Source organism: Myodes glareolus, chromosome 18 (assembly GCF_982192425.1).
Source record: "Myodes glareolus chromosome 18, mMyoGla1.1, whole genome shotgun sequence".
NCBI classification, from domain to species: Eukaryota; Metazoa; Chordata; class Mammalia; order Rodentia; family Cricetidae; genus Myodes; species Myodes glareolus.
In genome coordinates this window covers 41,475,517-41,491,276 of record NC_142043.1, presented here as the reverse complement: position 1 = coordinate 41,491,276, position 15,760 = coordinate 41,475,517, and positions in this window count along the sequence as shown.

Sequence of the window (15,760 nt, the reverse complement as noted above, 5' to 3'; positions counted from 1 at the left end):
TGAACAAATAGTGTCCATCTTTTAGCCCCAAGGCAGGCCCGCTGCAGCCCCGCACTGACCTCTGCATGCATAGGATGTCAGTCCGGTCTCCTCCAGGCCCTCGAATTCGTTCTAATAGCTTAGTATCTTGAAACGGAGCTAGAGCAAGCCAGCCCGTTTGCTAATTCACATAAAGGAGATCCGGCATTGTGCTTTCTCTTCCCGTCTTTAGAGAAGAGCAGACATTTCACAGGCTGAGGGCTTTTCAGAGACTTCTCTAACGAGGAGACGGCATTCATTACAGAGGCAGAGCTTTTCTGACAACTCTGGTGCTCGTCCTGGATTCTCTAAGAAGTCCTAAAAATCTGTTTGTTAGAAAAAGCTTTCTTGATAACATTTATGCAGAAATTATTTCTGGCTTTTAAAGACTGTGTCAGCCCCTATCAAAGGCAACAGGTACTTGGGTTGGAGAACAGAAAGCAGTGGGTGGAAGCAGTGTTTTTAAATGGGTTATTTGGGGCTCTCTACTTCTCTGAGCCTGAAGGCTGCTCTTTTGAGTATGAAATATGTCTACACGCAGACACACGTAGCTAGCAAGTGGCCTGGAAGTAAACTGCCAGTGAGATCATTACTCCCCCAACTCCTGACCTCCCTCTATGCTCAGTCCCTCGGCCACGCCCATAACTTCCCTGGCTTTCATTTTCTTTCATCTTTTGTACCTGTTGACTTCCTAGATATGGACCCCCAAATAAAGACAAGTTCCTCTGTCCCTCTGCCTCTGTCTCTCTCATTATGGTCCATTAGATTTTTGTTTCCTTATTCTATAGAAACGATTTTTTTTTAAATGTCCACATTATCCTAATAGCGTTAGAGGAGACCTAGCTGGCTGGTGCTTTATGGGAATATCCAACCATGTTAAACAGCTTACAAAGACGGAAGGTTTACTTTGGTCCGTGGCTTCAAAGCTTTCAGTCTTTGCTCAGTGGCTGCACTGTTCCCAGGCAATGATAAAAGCGACAAATCACAGTGCTTGGGGTGGTGTGAATCTCCTCATTTAATAGCTGGGAAATGAAAGGGAAACAGAACAACAGACTTCAGGACCCCACCATTCCCTTCGGGGGCACACCCACAATAATCTAACAGCCTACCTCTTAACGGTTCTGCTGGTTGTCAATAGTACCACAACTATCAACCCAATCTTTCACTTGGGGGTCCTTGGGGGATATTGAAGAACCAAGCCACAGCACTCATTAAACAGACTTTGCATCTTTTGGGCTGGCCCCTATCATTTTTTTTTTAAAAGTCAACTTTATTTTTTTATTTTTTAGTATGACTTTCAGAAAATGAAGCATGCCCATTCTGACTGTAGAGATCAGTCAGATCTCTGGTTCTCAGAACCAGAGATCATGGTTCTGACAAACTATGTACATGTGTGACCGCTGTCTCCACCGAGATGCAGAGTTTCTGTCACCCTTTCCAACCTTTTTAAAGATTCTCTTTTTAATTCTTATATGTGACGTGTCTGTGTGAATATGCACCAAATTTCTCAACTGCCTACAGAGGTCAGAGATGACGCTGGATCCCTAGAAGTATAGTGATAGGCAGTTGTGAACCACCAACATGGGAGCTAGGATCCAAATTTAGGGGCTCTGGAAGAGTAGCAAAGGCTGTTAATTGCCAGGCCATCTCTCTAGCCTTTATCCCTTCAACTTTCTTTGTGCCCTTTTCACTGAATTCCCAACTGTTTTAGTGACTTTTTTGCTGCTGAAGCAAAGCACTACATGACCAAGGCAATTTATAGAAGGAAGAATTGATTGGGGTCTTACTTTCCCGAGGGTGAGTCCATGACCATCTTGGTGGGAGGACATGGCAGCAGACAGGCAGGCATGGTGCTGGAGTGGCAGCTGGTATCCTCCATCCTTACTGGCAAATAGCCAGAGAGAGTTGATTGGAAATGCACAAGATCTTGAAACCTCAAATCCCACCCCCAGTGACACACCTTCTCCAACAAGATAACACGTCCTAATCCTTCCCAAATAGTTCCATCACCTGGAGACCAAGTATTCAAAGATATGAGCCTATGGGGGCCCTCTTCAAGCAAATTGCGAGTCTCCCTCCCATGACTCGTGTTGTTTTATGTTTGTTCATTTTTTATTTTCTATATTTTTGAGGCTTCCAGCATTGAGTGGTGTACCATGACTGAACCCCCATTACTGCTAAGCAGCACTAAGCTGCAGGCTTGACAAGCTTCACCTATCAGTGGCCACTTGGAGCTGCTTCCTGTGTGACCTGGGAATTAAGCTTCTATAAAATTGGCACACAAACAAGTCTTTGTGTAGGCATGGTTTTTACTTGGGATAAAATCCAGAAAACATCATCTCTAAGCTTTGCTGACTGGATGGGCGAGTCACCTGGGAAATAGTTCTGCCGCATCCTGAACACATTCCATGCAGTCTAGCAGCTGTAAATGTGACATCCCAAGAGGAATCTCCAGAGACCGATGCTCATGCAAAAATATGCCCATGATCAAGCTTCACTTGATCTCAAACTGAAGGAAACTGTATTTTAAATTATAGATAAGAAAGTTCCACATATCAGCCCGGTAGTGGTGACACATCCCTTTAATCCCAGTACTTGGAAGGAAAAGGCAGGTGGATCTCTGTGAGTTTGAGGCCAACCTGGTCTACAGAGTGAGTTCTAGGATAGCCAGGCTATACAGAGAAACCCTATCTCAAAGAAGAAGAAGAAGAAGAAGAAGAAGAAGAAGAAGAAGAAGAAGAAGAAGAAGAAGAAGAAGAAGAAGAAGAAGAGAAAGGAAATTGCCATAGATCAATTAAGAATGGGAGGAATAGTCTTCCTCAGGGAAGAACACCCTAATTGGTTAGCCATGGAAATATATATATATATATACACACATATATATATATTTATAAGTATACACATAAATAATATTACAGAGATTGATCAGGTTGTACTTAGGAATATATATGTATGCATGCAACAATTATGAAAAAAGAGGCCAAGAATTTGAAAGAAGGCAAGGAAGGGTATCTGGGAGAGTTTAGAGGGAGAGAGAAATGTTGGAGGAAGTGTGTTACTGTGGAGGTGGGCTTTGAGGTCTGCTACATGCTCAAGCCACACCCAGTGCCTCAGACCATTTCCTGTTGCCTGCTGATCCAGATGTGGGACTCCCAGCTCCAGCACCCTCTCTGACTGCACACTGCTCTGTCCCTCCATTATAATAATGGACTGAACCTCTAAACTTCAGTCGTTCAATTAAATATTTCCCTTTGTAAGAGTTGCAGCGGTCATGGTGTCTCTTCACAGCAATAGAAACCCTAACTAAGACAACCTCAAAAACAACAACAACAAAAATCCCATGAAGTTAGGTGGGTACAGAGGTAGTGAGGTTTTGGGAGGAGCTGAGGCAGGGGATGACCAAAGTACACTGTACAAAATGTTCTCACATGATAAAAAATACAGTTATCATTCAGTACTCAGACAAATAACATTCCCATACTTAAATAAACAAAACCAATAGCTAAACTCCACTTTTGGTGAACCTTGTCCTTGCTTTGCATGTGATGTAAATGGGCAGGAAAGAAAAGTTCTGGTAAGAGAAGGGAGGTTTTCCACTTAGTATATTAATAATCAAGAAGATTTCCTAATCCTCGAAATGCCAATTGGGGGAGAGAAGTGGAGAAATTTCTCTGGCTTAGGAATGGAGGCTGAGAGCAGCACACTTCCTCCTGACAGACTCCCATCACCTCTCACCACCAGGATGAATTGCCGAAAATTACCTCCCAGCTTCATTTCTTGCCTCTCATTAGAAAAACTCATAAACTTTACATTCTACTTATGCTAATGTTTTTAAACAGCCTCACGACTTTACATGCATACCATCAAAACATTATTTGAAATCTTACACACATTTGTCTCAGTTAACTTCCAAGGCAGAGAGTTACCGGAGCACCGAGGTGAACTGAACTCCCGTGATTTCCCACCTGCTCTCCCGCCACCCCCAGGCTGTGCATCCTGGGGAACCTGGGCCTCTAAGAGGTGTGACATTCTCATTAATTCTCATTAACACTGCCACTTAGTGGTGCTCAAGATGCTGGGAGAAGGGTCCAGCCTGTGATTTCTTTGTGTCTTTCTCTTAGTCACATCAAAGACTTTTAGGTCAACTTCCTAAGTGCCAGGCATGGGTCTCAGCATTTCTAATATGTTGTCCAGTTTATTTCTTAAGGAGAGCCTGTGAAGTAAATAGTAATAGTCCAATCCATTTCACAGAGAACAAAAGTGAGGCCCGGGAAAGCACACACCCAGTCTAAGAGCCGGCAAACACGTGGCATCTGGGAATCTGATCAAATTGTCCAGACCTTGGCTCATTCTATGCTCCCCACTCAGTTGAATGAAAGAGTGGCTTATAGGGAAAGAACGGCTATGGATGTGAATCAAGAGATACATTTGTCCAAAGCTCCACCAGGCCCAGTCTCTACATGTTGCTGTCTGCTCTCGTTTGTGACTTGGGGTGGACTATTTCACCAGTGGCACAGTCAATATGAGCAATTCCTTCAGATTGGGAGGCAGGAATTCTATAGCTTTTATTTTGGTTGTACCATCAACTCACTGACATCTCAGGAAAATTGCTAACCTATTTCCTCAGCTGTAAACAGAGCATTTACCTGTAATTTCTATCAGTCCACAATGCCATGTTTCCATATTATACTGGCGAAATCTGTCAGCTAGAGAGGAAGTCCACCTCGGATTTGAGGCTACGGTCTATTGTAAGAGTGGACAGACATCTGTTCCCATCTCCCCAGGAAAAGTCACACAATGCTTATAATAAAATATTGTCAGTGTAGCGGACTGTAGAAGACCAAAGTCCAATGAGCTTATTGGGTCACTTAAAAGAGTATGGGCTAGGGATAGCTTCGAGCACAGATACTCAAAGGTATTTGCTTCACCAAAAAGCTCTTTTCAGAATGGAAGGTACTTGTGGAAGCCCCAGCACTAGGGTTCCTTGAATGGTTTACAGGCAAAGGACTTGCAGGGAGCTCCATCTCCTCTCTGCCAATGGGTTACTTGTTTGTATAACCTTGAGGAAGGGTCTTCTGAATCCTTTAAGTTTCAGAAACTTCCTGAGACTTGTAGGTTGTTTATTTCCTGAGTCTTGTAAGTTCAATTTACTTTGGGGATGGTGTCTTAAAGAATCTTTCTCCAGAGTGCAAATGTTTCAATTCAGAGGAAATTGCTAGGCAACACTCCACTCTTTCCTCCAATCTTTACAGCCTTTTCATCACCTCTTTTTCAATGCTCTTTGGAGGGGATGAAATATAGGTCTATGCTATAGTTTCCTCCCATGACCAATCGAGGATGATAGTAGCAATAATCTATGGGTATAAACAGACATATTAAAAGGCGCATCACACTCATTTAGTAAAACAGTAGCATTGGCTTCACCACTGGGGTTTGGTGATCTCCCTGTCTATGAGTTTTTGATCTGGCTTACAGTACTAGATATAAGATCCTGCCTATAGAACAGACCCTTAAATCTAATCAGAAAGCAAATAATCACACCCATAAAAGTCATTCCACTACTGTGGAATACCAGTGGGCAAATCTTCTCTGACATCTTGGTACTATAGCATGCAGGGTCCACAGCTGAGTATGGATTTTGGTGGTCATTCTCCCCCAACCAACCACCTGACACATCCTTCACCGTGGAAGCCAGCCATTAGGAGGGCTGATTAGCTCAGGCTCAGTCAGCTTTCTTCACACCTGAAGTTAAAGTTTGTGGAGTATTCAGCAACAGGAAATTATCCTCTAGTTCTATTATATAACCAACAACACTGGCAGTGGTTTTTAAGGTTGTGGGGTCTCAGGGACCTCCCTGGTCAACAACTCTTAGAAGGGGTAGTCTACTTCTAGAGTGGGATTTCTACCCAATATTATGAATCCTACCTTTCCCATCCATGGAGGGTGCCTTTAAAAAACTTTCATCTCTGCCGTATTGCTCTTTGGGATGCTTTTGCAAAATCGTAAGACACTCAAGGTTTGCCATCATGTAATGAAACCTTTCTTATAAGGAGTGGGCAGGATCTTAAAGGATCATCCATTCTAAGTAAGTGCCAGTTGGTGAGGGGCAGTTAAGGCAATACTAACAGAGAAATATTAGCAAGGTTCAATACAGAACAAAAAGATTTTATTGCTTCTATCAGTCATTTAGTGAAAAGACCAATGATGAGAACTCTGACAAGGATGGGAAGCACTACTCCATCTTACCATCCATAACCCAGACAATGTGCATAAGCAGTTTGCCTACTCATCCTGCAGTGCCACCTCAGGGCTATTGTGCATCTCCACAACCCCTGTGGGCTCAGTAGGGTCTATCTAAGATTTTCAACCAGCCAGGGACAAGAGAAAGAGTGGCCACACTCTTTCCTGCTGTACCCTCTGTGCTGTTAACTTTGTGTCATCTTGACATGAGCTAGACTCATCTGAGGAAGGAACCTCAACTGAGAAAATGCTTCCTTAAGCTCAGGCTGTAGGCAAGCCTCTCAAGAATGTTCTTACTTAGTGATTGACGTGGAAGGGTCGAGCACACTGTGAGTGTCCCCCTCCCCCAGGTTGATGGTCTTAGGTGCTATAAGAAAGCAGACTGAGCAAGTCACAAGGATGTCGTCGGGGGTTTCTGTCCTGCCTGGTTCCCACAATCGTTAAGTCCCAAAGAAAATCACACAGAGGTCTACATAAGTTAAAAACTGAATGGCCCATTGGCTCAGGCTTCTTATTAACTCTTATAACTTATATTAGCCCATTATTCTAGTATATGTTAGCCACATAGCTCGGTACCTTTTTCAGTGGGGAAGGTCACATCCTATTTCTTCGGTGTCTGGACAGGACTGGGGAAGAATGGGTTTCCTCCTTCCCAGAATGCTCCTGTTCTCTTTTCCCTGCCTCTACTTCCTGTCTGGTTTTCCCATGTATACTTCCTGCTTGGCCACTGGCCAATCAGCGTTTATTTCAAACATCATTGACAGAATACAGAACTGTCCCATACCACATGCTGATATGAGGAGCCTGTACTGCTACCTGAGGCCATGGTGACATCCAGGAGTGGCTGCTGCTGAGGACCATGTCTAGGTCCTTGGTTCAACTGTGGCTGGAGTCTGGGTTGACGTCTGTGGCTGAGTCACCTCAGGAAGCTATAGGAACCATGTGAGATGAAATCAGAAGGACATGCTGAGCTGGTCCCACACTTCACTGGCTCAGGAAAAGCTGGCCTTGCCTCTCGCTGGACACTGCAGCAAGAGAGATGGTCCAGAGCTTCACAGGAAAGCTGGTCCCCTGCACCTGGGAGAGATGGCCCCACCCCTCACTACAGTTCAGGGTGAATGAACGCTGAGGTCATGGGCACAGGGAACGGACTCTGCCCCCTCACTTGAGGTGGGTGGCTAGGACTGACCAGCTCAACTACCATCCAGGCCTCCAACGGCGCTTTGGGTTGGCACACCCTAACATCTACTCCATCTAGGACCTCCTGGAGATTGTGAAGGGACTAGTCCCGTGGAAAAATACCTGCAGAATCTCTATGACTTAGAGCAGTCACAGGGTATGCCAGAGGAGTCCCTGTGAGGATCCAGTGATGATGGTGTACCAGAAATCAGAGGCCTTGAACCAGACCAGTGACTCACTGCAATGAGCATTTGCTGGTAAAGTTGTCTGGCCAAAGGGGCGTATTATATGCCACACTGAGGAGAGGCAAAGAGGTTGTCGTTCGTTTGTTTTTGTTTCAGTTTTGTTTGTTTGCTTGCTTGCTTGGATGGTGTTTTTTTAATTTTTAAAATTTTCTTTTATGGCAGGGTGCTGCAGGGGTGAGGGCAGGATGTGGTGGGACTGGGAGGTGGGCAGAATTTGGGGTACACAATGTGATATTCTCAAAGAATCAATAAAGATGGTTTTTTAAAAAAGAAAAGAATGGAAGGAAAGAAAGAAAGCAGACTGAGCAAGCCATAGGGGGCAAGCCAGTAAGCAGCACCCCTCCATGGCCTCTGCAGCAGCTCCTGCCTTCAGATTCCTGCCCTGTTTGAGTTCCTGCTCTGACTTCCCTCAGCAAGAGTCTGACTTGAGAACTATAAGCTGAAATATACCCTTTCCTCCCCAGGGTGTTTATGTTCATGGTGTTTGGTCACAGCAGTAGAAATCCCAAACTCCTTCTGCTCAGGCTATCGGCTGCCATTGTGGCTGCAGCCTGGATGTGGCCTCCCTTGCTCATACATGGCTGCTGTGACAGCCTCAGATAAAAGAGCAACCGTCACTTCCAGGATATGTTGATAACACAACAACGGAAACAAAACAAAAACCAGGAGAGAAGACATGCACAGCTTGCTCTAAGGGGAAAATTGCCTACTTCTGAGACAAGCTTAATCTTTTTTATTGGTGGTGTTTTTATAATTTACACCACCGATAAACTATTCTTAAGGCTTCAAAGCCTTACAGCAGCCCATTAGGACGGCATTTGTCTTTCTGTCAATTTTCCCTCCCCTTGGAAACTCTGACCCAATACAAATCTTGCCACATTTGCTTTGAGTGACCCTGAAAGACCCCCGTGTCGGCTCTGCCCTCATTCCATCTCCACTAGATTGCTTTAGCACTTTGCTGACATGATTTATATTCTGGAACTGATTTATATGCCCGTCGGTCTAAGTCACTCAGATTCCCCAAAGCCCCTCCCACCTTGTAAAGATCACACCTCACCACGGGACTCAGCAAAGCCCTTAAAGCCCCACACCAGTCCTGAAGTCCCTGCTCAGGTAAATTCCTTCCTTAGCTCTCCTATGAACACAGTGGTGAAGGTTGGTTTTAAATGTCAGCATGCCACAATTTAGAATCACCTGAGCAGGCAGCCTCCACTGAGGAATGGTCTTGATTTTCTTTGCTGATGTGGACGAGTGGCCCTTCTGGTAGCATCCCAGAGGAAGAAAGGCCATGTCAGAAGGAAGCGGGATTCACCTTCTGTTTGCCTGGCGTGCCTACTGCTGCAGAGTTACTTTAGCCTGTTGACGCTGCTGTCAATTTCTTCCTGCCTATTAGAACCAGCATCCCAACACGGACTGAGGACCAGCAGTGTTCCAGGAACCCTCCAGGTCTTTGGCTCCAGATCGGGACTTCCGAGGCAGCAAGGATTGTGCAACTAACCAGTTGTTATGACTTTGATCAGTTGCATAAGCTGATCTGGTACATTCTTCTGTATGCATTATGTAGATATGTATTTTATTGGCTCTGTCCCTCTAGAGATTCCCAATACCATAATCCTACTGGGCCCAGTGAACTGGACATCAAACTCGAGGCTTTCTCATGCCTGCTTCTCTCAGGAATGTCCAGCCTTCCTCTCCTGTCTTCCAGCCCCTGAAATTCTTGAGGATCTCAGCCTGTGATAACTGAGTGTCCCCAGAGTCTCAGAGGATGACAATCTACAAATGGAATGCCCAAGAATCCAATAGTTCTGTCCACAAGACTACAAGTCTTAGTTTGTCTTCAGCTAGAATCCCAATGAAATAATCTCTAATGCCAGCGAAGGAACAGATTTGGCAGCAAGAGTGGGGGCAAGCAGGCAAAGACCAAGAGCTTTCTCCTTCCCTGTCACCAGAAGGCGTGGCTGAGATTAAGATTCATCTTCCCACCGCGAAGAATCCAGATCAAAGGTGGGTCTTCCCACATCACGTGACTTAATTAAGACATTTCCCATACAGCTGTACCCAGCCTCTTGGGCTTTAGTTAATTCCAGATGTAATCAAGTGGTCAACCAAAGCAGCCTTCACAAAAGGAATTTGCTAAAAATTCCTAGGAAATGAAAACGTAACACACCAAAAGCCATGAGACAGGATGACGTCAATGTTAAGAGGGGCATTTACAGCTACCAATGTTTCTATTAAGATGTCAGAGAGTTCTTAAATAACTTAACACACATTAGTGTCTTGGAAAAACAAAAGCAAGCCAAACTCTGGTGTAGGAGGTTCTTCTGTCCATGTGTTGCCTTTACTGGTTAACGAATAAAGAAACTGCTTTGGGCCTGATAGGGCAGAACTTAGGTAGGTGGAGAAGACAGAACTGAGTCCTGAGAAGAAGGGCAGAGAGAGAGAGAGATACGCCATGGATCTTCTGCCTGAGATGGACACCAGTTCTAACTTGCTGGTAAGCCACAGTCACATGGCGATACATGGATTGATAGAAATGGGTTAAACTAACATGTAAGAATTAGTCAATAAGAAACTAGAGCTAAAGGGCCAAGCAGTGTTTTAATGAATACAGTTTCTGTGTGGTTATTTTGGGTGTAAGCTAGCTGGGCTACTGGGACAAACTAGGGACTCACTCCTTGTAACAAAACTTCACATCTAATATAGAAAGAAATTAAGTCAGGGTGAAATTAATAAAATGGAAATAATAATAATAATAACAATAACAACAAAGAATTCATGAAAGAAGAAACTGGTTCTTTGACAAGATAAACAAGATCACGTTGCATTTCCTAGTGTCTTCCTGGGGTTGGGCTTAGATGGTATGAGGTTATCACTGTACTGGAATAATCATGGCAGGAGATAATGGAACTCACAAACTGTCTCAAGAAGCAATAAAGAACAGACAGAGGGGAGAGTGTGATTTTAACAGGTGTGATGTGGAAGTTTTTAGTAGTGATGGATGCGGGGAAGGGGTCTGAAATGTTAGGCAGATTTGAATTTGATTCCAAAGGTGGAGAGTGGTGCCCTTTACAAAAAGAACAGGAAACCAGCAGGTGTGGGGGGAAGAAAACGATGATTCTCTTCTGTCCTTGCTGAATCTGAAAAGCCTGTGTTAAGTGACCTGAACAGGCAGTGCAATTCAAACGCTATAGAAAGTCCTTGTTGGGGGTACAGAAACACATGACGGGGTTAGAGTATTCTGAAGAGTAGAATTTGTTCAGGGATTAAATGCGTGGAAAGGAAGGGAAAAGGTGGAAACAGAAACCTAAGATACAGGGTCCCACAGCTGAGGTAGACGGCTCTGTGGCATTTGCACATTTCAGGACCTGGAGACAGTGGGACCTTCCCAGCAATGCCCAGTTGCCGTTCTCCCCTCTGTTCTCCATTTGGGGGGACACCAGTGGTTAGGAGGAAGCACCTGACATGAGAGGAATCTCACCAGGGCGAGAGGACAAAAACACAAGTGGGGGCAGAATTTAAGAACGGTGTCAAATGCCTGGCAGACATCCCATGAATCGGAGCTGAAAGTGCGCGCTGACTTTTCTGGTGAACTAACTGTATTGATGACTTTGGAAAGACTCTGGGGATGATATGAAAGCAGGGGTGAGAACTTGCCCTGCGGGGAGGCACGAAGGGGAGTGCAGATTTTTCGTGGGTGTCTAGCTTTAAAAAGAAAAGAAAAAAACCCAGAGTTTCTCTAAAGTATGACAATGCAGTGATGGTCACATGAAAAAGCACTGTGAATGTGTGCAAGGAATGGAGGCCAAGGGCAACTTTTATCAAATATTAGGCTTGCACTGGATGTTTCTAAGTGACAATTCTTGGCCACAATGGTTAATATTAGATTTCTAAGGCAGCATAAAGAGACAAAAGGCAGGAAAAAGCCCATAGGTGGACCGCAACAGATGAGACTGTGCTTGTTTATGCGCGCACGCGTGCACACACACACACATACACACACACACACACACACACGCGCGCGCACACACACACCAAGGGGCAGCTTCTTTCTTTGGGAAATGGAGAGGTCTGCAAAAGGAAAAGCCATCTGGGGACTATTTATGGAGACTTGGTAATGAGGAACTTGATGTTGTCGGGGGAGGGGACTATGTGTGGGTCTGTAGTCTCTCTTTACTATTGTTTGCTTCAGGAAAGACAGATTATCTCAGGAGATGCTGTAATAGCTGAGGAATCCGGTTTCTACAACTGAGGCATTCCATCAGTGGTACCTAGGATGATGTCAGTCCAGGGTTGAAGGAGCAGGGAGGAAGATTATTCTGAAGCTTCTTGTCTTTGGAAAATTGTGGTTCTCTCAGACTTCAGTGGTAGATTCCGTAGGGACCTGTTTTCATAACCTAGCTTGCCTTGCGCTTGTTGATTAGGGTTGGCAAAAGTGACTCCATTTTGCTAAAAAAAGTTTCCCATTTCTTCCACATTGGTATGGAATTCCTGACAATTGATCCTGGGCGTTTGGTAGTAGAGCTAATCAGCTGGTTCCTCCAGACACCTGGAGTTCCTTCCCAGAACCCAGAAGAGGGTAAGAGGCAGGGTGAAGAGTCTTGGAGCTCTGTGAGGAGGCGAGAGCAGGCACACCTATGTGAGGAGCCTTTGAAGATGGCCTTTCAGTGCTGAGCCTCCTGCCGAGAAGCTACTCAAGCGCAGAAAATGGCAAATTACTTTCTGAAAGGCTTTTGGCAGTAAAGTTACAGCTGTTGCCCACTAACCTGACAAAACATTAGTGTGGGGACTTTGTGAACTTCAAGAATAACAGAACGTCCCCAAAGGGTTGTGCATTAAAAGTATACTTCCTGTTCCTAGTATCAAAACCAGGTTTTGTGATCCTGGTCACGTTCCTGTCTCACGTACCAAGAAAAGCCAACTTTTGCTGTGGGGCCTGACCAGTGCACTAGGATCTACAAATCATGCATAAATGTCAACCAAGCAAGAATGGACATTTTTTTTTACTCATTTACATATAAAAGACCAATCAAGATGGATCCCATGCTGCCCTCCCAGATTACACTCAAATGGGGGTGTGTGGGATGTGCAGGGGAAGAGGAAGAGGGGTTCCCAGGCAAGCTGGGTTTGTATAAACAGCTTGTAATAGGAGCCTGGATAAAAACTTTCTGTAGCAGCCAGCCTCTCCCCTTGGCCCTTGGCATGCCCTCTCATTGTGTAAGGAAGGCTGCCACCCCCATGGTTTGTACATTTTTGTTTTTTCTGTCTTTGTTAAATAAAACTTCCACTTCTCTTGGATTCTGCTCTGGTACATCTTGTTGACATACCCTACGGAGAAGTGGAAAATGCATCCGTATGAATATGCTCGTGGCTCATTATTTACAGTATTATTTTTAAAAAAGCGCATGTGGCTAATGGTATGGAAACTAGTTAAGTAAATTATAGAACATATGCTCGATGGATAGAATATTATGAGGTCATTAAAATTATAATTATGAAGCTTATAGCGCCACAGAAAGATGGTGATGACTATAAATGGAAGATGGGTTTTTAAATTGTGTGTGCTTTAATGGTAGCTATGAGAACACCCGTTCGTGCCAGCATGCTGCGGGAGAAGCCCAAATAATTGTCAGCTATTGGCTGGGGAGAATGCTAAGATCACTGGCAATCTTTGTTTTCTTCTCAACTTAATAATCTTGCTTTGCCTCCCAATGCTACTGTTCTAGATCATCAAGAGCGCCTGGATCTGCTATCACTGTTTAGCTAGCCTAGCTATGATGTCATTAATCTTCACTTCTCAACTCTGACAGTACAGAGTCAGGATGTTCTACAGTGGAGCGATCCCACCAGACTCTACTTACAGTCCACGTTCAGAGTTGAGTGTTGCCAGGTATGGGCATCTCCGGTGGGGACTGGATCCTTCTGAGAGAAGCAGTTCTGCCTAAACCAGTGCTTCTCAGCCTTCCTCATGCTGCGGCCCTTTAATACCGTTCCTCACAGTGTGGTGACCCTCAACCATAGCATTATTTTCTTTGCTATTTCGTAGCTGTAATTTTGCTACTGTTATGAACTGTACCGCAAATATCTGACTTGCAGGATATCTGATATGCAACCCCTGCTCAAGGGTTGTTCGACACCCCCAAGGAGTCACGACCCCCAAGGTTGAGAACCATTTGCCTACATGGCTGTGGAGGGTGTTAGGATAGGTGAAGAGAGCCAGCATCAGAAAGATGCATTGCATGTTGTCTTCCTACGTGAGGACAAAAGAGAATACTAATCTCAGAAGCTGACAGGAGACTGGCAGTGTTCAGAGGCTGAAGAGGTGGGGCAAGGGCTGGGTAAGGTTGGCCAGGAGCACTAAACTGGTTACATAGGCTTAAACTCTGGGCTTCTTCCATGCAGAGTGGGAACCACAATTGACAGTAATGTACTGGACATTTCAAAAGAGCTAGGGGAATTTTGAATGTTCTCGTCCTAACAGTAAGAGGCCAGGACTTATTTGGAAATTGTAGCAGCGAAGTAGAAACTATTCCGTTGGTTCATAAAAAGATAAAAGAGAGGGGGAGGGGAGAAAGGAAGAAAGAAAAGCCACACTGGCAGCCCAGGCACCATGCTGGGTTGGGTAGTAGGTGAGGAGCTGGGCGGAAAGGGCAGCTCCTGTCAATCTGAGCACTGCCAGGAGATGGAGCTTCTCCCCTACCTCTGGTCCTTGTATGACCCCCCCCCCCTCCCGGCCATGCCTTCCTCTAACCCATCATCTCATGTGCCCAGAACGGGGAGTCTCAGGTCCTCACTCAGGGTTTGTCCTCACCCATTTGGAATCAAATGCCTTCTGTGCTCCCTCCCCCCTTTTGGTGCATTAGCATTTAGACAGCTTATGCTACATCGAATCATTGATCAAACACAGTTTTGAAACGGCAACTGATGTCCAGGACTTGTCATTCAGGTCTGAGAACCTCATGCTTCGAGACGGAAGCAGTGGACACCAGACTTATTGGCAAGGGCACTCCAGGAGGGGCGGCTACTAAGCCTCAGAAGTTCAGCTGCCAAGGCTTTTCCAAACGTTGATGTCTTTCACTGAAAGGGCTTGCTTCAATGGTGAGATAACTATAGGTTCAAATGTCAGAATAAAGGAACAAGTGAGAATCTAGAAATGTGTCTTCAGTGGGTAGTCTTAGGAAGATAACCCCACACTTGGTATTGCCAGAAGGCAGAAAGCGCACAGGAATCACCGAGGTTAAATTTAGGAGGAGGCTGGAATCCCTTCATGGCTAAGGCCTTCAGTTGCTTATTCTGTTGTACACTACTCCATCTTGTGGCTAAACAAGGGTACTAATTGGGATGCTGCTATTTTCAGATACAAAAGCAGTGCCTCGACGCTGTTCCCCACATCTGCAGAGATCCATTCTGCGACCCCCGTGGCTACCTGGGCATGGATAATACCAAACCACACGTGTTTTCCTGACAAAAATTAATAATGTGTAGAATAATTACAATATTCTCTAATTAAAGACTCATGAATATTCTGTCTCTGCCTCTCTGTCTCTGTCTCTCTGCCTCTCACACGCCATCTTCATCTTCTTGTGTGTTATCTATCTGAATTTTTAGCACCACTATCTTGCACTTTGGGCCACTGTTAAATAATATAAAGGCTACGTGGATTCTGTGATCTCAATATAGTTATCCTGGTCATCAACATGGTTACTAAGAAACTAACAGCAAGTATCGTACATATCATGAGTATGTTGGGCACAGGGATGATTCATTCCAGCCAGAGATTTCATCAGGCTACTTAGAAAAGAATGGATTTTAAAGTGTGTAAACTGTTTACTTCTAGAATTTTCCACTTAATGTTTTAGAGCACAGTTTCACTCAGATAATTGACACATTGGAAAGCAGAATATCAGATGAGGAGAGCTACCATGTTCTACATGATTAAAAGTTATGAGTGGCTTTCTAAAAAAATTCAAACCAAGGCCTCAGGATATAGCTCAGTTGGTACAGTGTTTGCCTGGCATGCACAGGGCACCCAGTTCAATCCCCAGCACTGCATAAAGCCAGGAATGGCAGGTACACCTATA